Genomic DNA, 7,994 nt, shown 5'->3' with positions numbered 1-7,994 from the left:
TTCAGGTATTTATTATTTGAGGAATTTTGATTCATCTACTAGGGACTTAATTCTTTTTTATATATATATCCCCCTATCAATTAATCCTGTTGAGAATGTTTAGTTTTCTCTTTTTGTAGCTCTTTTTCCAGAAAGAGTATTTATCCTCATGTTTAGATACAGATCTATCCAGGTTTTCATATATTGCCTCCAAGTATTCTGCTTTTATTCTATACTCTTTCTCCAAAATGGCAACCTTTAAAGATGACTCCAAGCCATCTTACTCTTTTTAACATGGCTAACTTTTTCAAGTAGTTCACACTTTTTTTCAATTCATCCAGAAAGTTTTAGAGAAAGCTTTTTTTTTCTCTTCTAGTGTAACACCTGCTTCTCATAGATTGATAACTTCTCCTCAAAAATAAGAGAAGAATAAAAAATCCAATAGCTGTACATCTCATCAACTCCCACGGACAGCCATAAAGATTAGAATATTTTTCCATGTCTTCAGACAATGCAGACCACAATCCTACTTACTTCTTCCTCAAGTATGACTGAGGGGCAGCTGTTGCTCCTCCATCATAATAAGGCTACTTTGGCTATTTCCTCCACAACCAAACCATACCCAGCCATGCCAAAACAGGCTGTGAAATCTCAGGCCTTGTTCAGGAACAAGCCTGCACCAGGCAGTGAAGCAGACCATTGTTAACCAGCAGGTAGGGGTGCCTTCAGACATGGGCATAGGGAGCCCCAGTCATGGGCTCCCAGAGGCCTAGCACACTCATGCTGACTGTCAGAGACATCTTGGCCCCTTCCCTATGCTGTGAATCCTGAACCAGTGCAGGTTCAAGCCTGTCCCAATCAAGCCATAGAGAAGTCCTCTCCAGGTCACACACTAATTGGATTGGTTTAGGCGAGGCCAAGGCAGAACTTATTATGTGCCATTCTATAGAGTCATAATATTAAGTTATTATACATTTATAATCAGCAAGTTGGCCACTATAAATATATAGCAAAGAAAAAAATAAGTGAGATCCTTTCTCAAACAAAACAAAATTAAATTTTTCATGGGATTCTCACATAGACACAGGGGACACCAGGGTATTCAATAGGAAGCAGTGTTTATTTGTGTGCATCCAGCCTCAGTGGACTCATATCCAAAGGCTATGAGTGTAGGGAATGATCCCTAATATATTCTGGTTAGTTTCCTTTTATATACTAGGCTTTGTCTTCATATAAGGTAACACACATTCCTGTTTGGCATTATATTTCTATACTACAAAGTAGCAAGAATGTTCAAAACTGGTTTCTGGAGGGCTCACAATGATACAAATGGCATCTTGTTCTCTTTCATTTGTTCTGAGAAATCTCTACAACAAAATGTAGCCCAGTGGTAAAGCACCCCTGGCTTCTATTCCCAGTACCAAACCAAGCAAATATCAGATGCACTTCATTTAGAGCAGAGAATTTAGCATTATAATGAGTTAGGTTGAGCAAAATTTACCCTGGGTCACTTAGAAAAGGAGCTATGTATCTTTGGCTTGTTTAAGCTGGTTCTTCCAGGTCTTTTCTAAAGAGCTATTTCTGAAACAAAGAAACAATTTCAAGTGCTGTTAGTGGTGAGCAGCTCTCTTCCTGCAATTACAGGTGTTCCTAAGTTCCTGCCTGGCAGATCACTACTTTGCAGACTTTTAATGGTGGGGAGAAAAGTCAGAAGGGAGACAGAGCTTGAATTCTTGGGGTATCCCTTTTCTCTTACTATTCTAATCAATGTCATGGCATCATCTCCAGTATTTGAGATGCAGAGAGTTTAAATGGCCTCCAAATCTAGATATTTTGTTAGGTGCAGGGTAGGATCTCCCTCCCTGAGGTAGTAGTTACTCTTTGAGGGGGACTAAAATCTATCTGAGTGTCAGCCACTCACTATTCTCACTTACTCTACCCACTGGTATCAGAATCAGGTTTCTCTCTCATAGCTCATTGCCCAAGGCCCAGTTGACCCAGGAGACCTTAAAGGATAGTTCTGTGGGAGTGGGTGGAGCCACTCTGCATTCTACAAAGGGACACATTTGTTGTGAGAGGATTCAGTGATAGGAATGACCTGCATGTTTTCTTCTAGATCATCTTGACAGTGGGGTTGTGATGGATGCAGTCAGGTCTCCTTTAAAGCAGCTGTTATTTGTGGGTAGAGACAGACCCAGAAATCTGTAGTTCTGGACTAGAGAGGAGAAAGTATATTTGGGCACATTGTAGAGAAATTGCTGGTTATGGGTACAAACAGAGTGGGGAAGCTTGAAAATGTCTCTGAAGATCTTTCTGGGACACTTGGTGAGAAGTTCCAAGAGAAGAGACAGAACTCCTGACCCACCAGCTTATGAGCCATCACTGCTCAAATGCCATAGATTCAAAGCTACATCTTGATGCAGTAGCAACTGCTGTAGTCTGACTGCAGCAAAATAACAGTGGGGTAATGAACAACTTGTGTACATTGATACAACAGGAGTGGGAGCCGTTTATTGTAGGACCAGAGGGGTATTTATACATTCCACACAGCTTATCTTAATTAACATAAACTAGATACAGCAGTCAACCAATAAGAAATCTCCACACTTAATGGCTCGCTGGTGACACCTCACAAACCACTCCCCCTAGCAAAATGCCAGGCGCCATCCTGACTTGTTTACAGATTCTAACAGCAACTGCTAAGTAGTTAGTGACTGAAGCACAGAAGGCCAGAGCAGTTCAGGTCTTGGTGGGAAGGTTTCATGTCCCAAGCTTGCTGGTCACTCAGTGGTGTGATCAAGAGGTGGTTGCCAATTTCTCCAGGCATTCTATAGAATACATGGAAGGATCCAAAAGAAAATTACTGAGTTTTAATGCCTGTCATGTGTGTGGGATGCAAAGCCATCTTATTACAATGCTAAGGAAGTAAAATATGCTCAATCTATATACTTTCCTTGGAACCAGAGCCCATAGCTGGTGCTGTGATCCAAATGAATGTGCACTCAGGAAACTGGACAGTGCCTGAACCCACAAATACATCCATCTGAAGGTTTTCTCGTACTTCAAGAGCAGGGATTTCATAGGCCTTGCTGAGCCCTCAGACCAACTCTGAGCACTTAATTGGGACTCAACAGATACAATATTGAGTCAGAAATGTTTAAATAGGTAGAAATATGGGTGGTAATTATCTCTTTGCAAGCCAGAAGAAACTAACTATGGTTAATCTGAGCAACATGTGATTAGATAGAGATCAAAGCAGGAGTAGGAAGCTCTGTTTTTGCCCAGGATTGGCAGTCCAGGCAGCCAGCAAGACAGGAAGAGGCCTCACAAAGGAACACTGCCATGACATATAGGGATGAGAACAAGGATCTTCTGCATGAAGCACAACATATGCTCTTTTCAGTGATTTGTCCCTGCATTAAAAAGGGAAAAGTTAACTGGCCCAGTGTGGATTTTACCAGCAACAGAATGGACCATGTCTAGTGTGGAAGAGTATTTCTAATTTAGGTAAAGAAGTAGAGTGCTATTATGAAAGAGTAACTGAGAGATAGACAACAAAAAAAGGCTATAAAAATTATATATATATATATATATATATATATATATATATATATATAATGCAAGAGATGTGTCCTCTCAGACCATAGTACTTTCCCTTCAGAATAAATATATATATTCTCAGTGGTCCAAGAAGACAGTGGTATCTACATGCTGCACTTTATCCACTCAGCATCCTACAGAAGCCAAGAAATTTCCACCCATCTTTGCTCTTTGTTAAATATCATTGGTAATTCAGGTCATAGGAACAAATTGCTGCATCTTTGTTTAAGTTAACTTGCCATCACCATCGATCTGCTGTAGGTTGGTCTTCCTCATGTGCTTGAGCACAAAGCTCCCAGATGCAGGTGGTTGCAACAGGAGCTGAGATGATGTCTCAATGACTAATGGCCTCATCACCAAAATGGAATCCAGCTACAGAGAACTGTTGGCACACACAGCCATGCTCTATGTACATGATGCAGAAAAGCTGAAGGGAAGTGATGATGTGGAATGAGCATGCAAACTTACATCCACAAAGTGAGAAGGCACTCAGTTTTAGTTTTATAATCTCTGTACCACCTTTGATTGAGGAGACAGACCAGCACAGAGCAAGAGATGTCAGTCACCTCTAATGTAGGGGCTTCTCACATATGTGCACCCAGACACCTGATATAATCAACAACCAAAGCAGGAGGTCAATCAGTAAATCTGTGAAGGGACACCAAGGCCCCCCTCTGCCACCATTCCAGGCCTTCCACCCCATTAGTGCATTTACAGTGAGAGCCACAGGTTGTCTTTTGCCTTCCCAGTCATGGGGCTTGGTTGACAGATCAGTTTCACAAGGGCACATTCAAACTGTGCCTCCTCACAACAGGGAGTGTGACAGGCTGGCCTCTGAGGGCAGCTCCAATTGGTTCTTGAAGACATGTTGGGGTAGAAATTCTGGTCACCAAGCAAAACAGATGGGAAGAGCAGGAAGAAGTTGTAATGGCCCAGGGAGGTGTTAGCGTTTCTGGGAGCCACCAGGAAGTACCAGCATGGGGTGGCTGGAGCAGCAAATATTGTCTGAAAGGTCTGGAATCCTGAGGTGTTAGATAATGCCTCAGCAGGGCCCTGATTCCTCTGGAAGCTTCAGAGAAGGGTTTGCCCTAGCTCCTCTCTGAGTGCCTGATAGTTCTTTGGATGAGGCAATGGGGTTCAGGGTCCACATGGCACCCTTACCATATGCTTCTCTGAATCTGTGTTCAATTTTCTCTTCTGATAAAGTCCCCAAGTCATGTTGGATTAGGAGCCCAGCCTGCTCCAGGATTACTTAATCTTAATCAGCTCTACTTGCAATGATTCTTATTTCCCATTCAGGTCCCAGTCTGAAGAACCAGAGGTGGAAACTCAGGAGCAGGAGAGATCACCATCTAAGCCAGGCATTGCCTTAGGTGGGATATCAACTTTGCTGGGAGCCATCAGCCAAGTGGGTATGACAATTTCCTTGCCAGCATACCCCCATGTTTCTTTAGTGGAAGGACTCATGGAAATAGGACATTTTGCAGAAACATTGCATGTAAGGTGACCTTGCTCAAGGACCAGGGCGGATCCATGTTTAGGGTGTTCCCGGTTTAGCATAATCCGAGATTAGGGTGTTCCCCATTTAGAATAGGGCGTATCCTGCTGCCTGAGTTCCTCTTGAGTTCTTAGGGATTAAGACAATATATTTGGGAGATAGAAGCCCGGTGGAGGTGTGGATTTGGGCAGAGAACGTGGATTTCCCCAGAACATGTTTGTAGAGTGCCGGTGACAGTTTGGGAATAAAGAATTGCTGTTTGAATCTACAAATCTGTGAGTGGCTCGTGATTTGTGCCCAGCCAGAGACTGCAGCATCTGGTGGCTCGTACGCGTAACACCTGAAGCTTGGGGGTAAGTGAAATCTCTTGCCCCTGAGGGAAGCGAGAGAATGGGTGACCATTTCAAAAAACAATGTGTTCTTCTTTTGATTTATTTTGTTTTTGTTTCAAGCTGCCTATCCCTAGAAATTTCTCAGGCAAACTGGAAAAAATGGTTGACTAAAGGTTTGAAGTTTGTCGGCCCTGAGGAATAGAAAATTGATACAACGATTTTTTATTCCGTTTTTGTTTCATTCAGTTTCAGTTTTGTTTTGTGTTATCTTATTGGGTTGCATTATCTTTATAGTAGATTAAAACAAACTGAAAAGATGTTAAGTATATTGTTAGAGGTTCAGAACATAGAGAAAGACATTTTAGATCAAGCAAAATAGAAGGTCTCTCGAGCTAGTCAGACAGAGGAAGAAAATTTAAAGGAAAAGGGGTTGTTAGGAAAAAGGCCACAACAGGAGGCTGTTACTAACTCCGTTTTATCACAAGAGGGCATAATTCAACCAACAGCCCCACTGATAGAGACAGCTGAGTGGCCCTCAAACCCTGTAGTTGATAAATGGAATCCTGAGACAGGACCTCAAAGATTAGCATGCCCTGTACTTGAACAGGTAGGAGGGCAGCGAATTCATCATGCTTTAGATTTTAAAACAGTGACGCAGTTAAAGGAGGCTGTAACAACCTGTGGTCCCCAAGCTCCCTTCACGGTAAGCATGGTCGAGTCCATTACTAACTTGGACATGACGCCAGCAGATTGGGCTAGCATGTGTTAATTTGTGCTAAATGGAAGACAATATTTGTTATGGAAGGTTGCCAATGAGGAATTTTGCATGGAGACAGCTAGGTGAAATGCAGCAGCTGGTTACCCTCAAAGAAATCTAGAAATGTTATTAGGAAAAGGACCTTATGAGGGTCAGCGGCAATAAATTGAAAATTATCCTGCTATATATGCACAAATTGCTGCAGACGCAGTTAGGGCATGGAAGACTTTACAAGGACATGGAAATTTACAAGGTCAGTTATCTAAGGTAATACAGAGAGCTAATTAACCTTACGCTGACTTTGTAGATAGGCTAATTAAAATGGCTGCCAAAATTTTGGGGGATACGGAACAAGCAATGCCATAATAAAACAACTGGCTTATGACCAAGCAAATCGTTGCTGCAGAGAGGTTATTAGACCATGGAGACATGAAGATTTAAACACATATATTAAATTATGTAGAGATATTAATGAACAAGGGCAAGTCTTGGCAGCTACAGTACAACAGGCTTTAGATGCCAGGCCAAAAACATGCTATGGTTGTGAAGACACAGGACATTTTTAAAAGGTATTGCCCCATAAGAGGAGGGTTTAACAAAATTAGGTATCAAAGAAATAGAATACCGGGTATTTGCCCACAATGCCGTAGAGGGAGACATTGGGCTAATGAATGCCGTTCTCAAACCACCATAGAGGGTACTCCCTTATCAAAAAACAAACAAGGACCAGGTATTTACCCACGATATCATGGAGAAAGGCATCCGGCTCCATTGTCAAAAAACGGACAAGGGGGCCCAATGCTCCGGGGCCCACAACCACAAATATACGGGGCAGTGGAGGAACCCAGAAACACCATCCGGGTAGTGCCCAGGACACATTGTCCATTGAATCCCTTATCAGACAAACCCGAGGGAGCACAGGATTGGACATCTGCACCTCTGCCAGAGCAGTACTAACTCCAGAGATGGGAGTTCAAATCATTCCCACAGGAATAAAAAGACCTCTTCCCCAAGGAACAGTAGGCTTATTATTGGGACGTAGTTCATCTACATTAAAAGGACTTATGATAAGTCCTGGGGTAATTGATCCCGATTATGTAGGTGAAATAAAAATTATAGCTAGTTCTCCAAGAGGTATATCAGTAATTTCACCTGGAGATAGAATAGCACAGTTGTTAATAATACCCAGCCTAAATAATAAATTTCCTAGTCATAGTGTAGAAAGAGGTTCCAGGGGATTAGGCTCCACAGGTGTAGATTGGGCTATGTTGGCTTTAAATTTAGATTCTTGCCCAATGCTAAAACTAAATATTCAAGGACACGATTTTAATAGGCTACTGGACACAAGTGCTGACCTTAGCATCATTTCTATTCAGGAATGGCCAAAACATTGGCCATTACAACAGGCCACTCAAAAGCTTCGAGGCCTAGGAGTGGCGACTAATCCCCATAGAAGTGCAATGGTATTAGATTGGAAGGATCCTGAAGGATGTGAAGGAACTATACAGCCATATGTATTGGATTATCTTCCTATAAATTTATGGGGATGAGATGTCCTAGATCAATTAGGTTTGATGTTAACAAATAACATCAATCCTAATGCGCCCACTACTAGGGCTAGACAAGGGTTTAGGAAAGAAAAAAGATTAGGAAAACAAGGACAAGTTATAGCAGCACCAATTCAAATAGATCAAGGAACAGACAGACATGGGTTAGATTTTCAGAAAGGGCCACTGAGACAATCAAAATTACTTGGAAATCAGAAAGACCAGTGTGGGTTCCTAAGTGGCCCCTGACTAAAGAAAAGATACAAGTAGCCCATGATCTG

This window comes from Callospermophilus lateralis, unplaced genomic scaffold (assembly GCF_048772815.1).
Source record: "Callospermophilus lateralis isolate mCalLat2 unplaced genomic scaffold, mCalLat2.hap1 Scaffold_43, whole genome shotgun sequence".
In the NCBI taxonomy this organism is placed as follows: Eukaryota; Metazoa; Chordata; class Mammalia; order Rodentia; family Sciuridae; genus Callospermophilus; species Callospermophilus lateralis.
Note: the sequence above shows the minus strand (reverse complement) of the source record.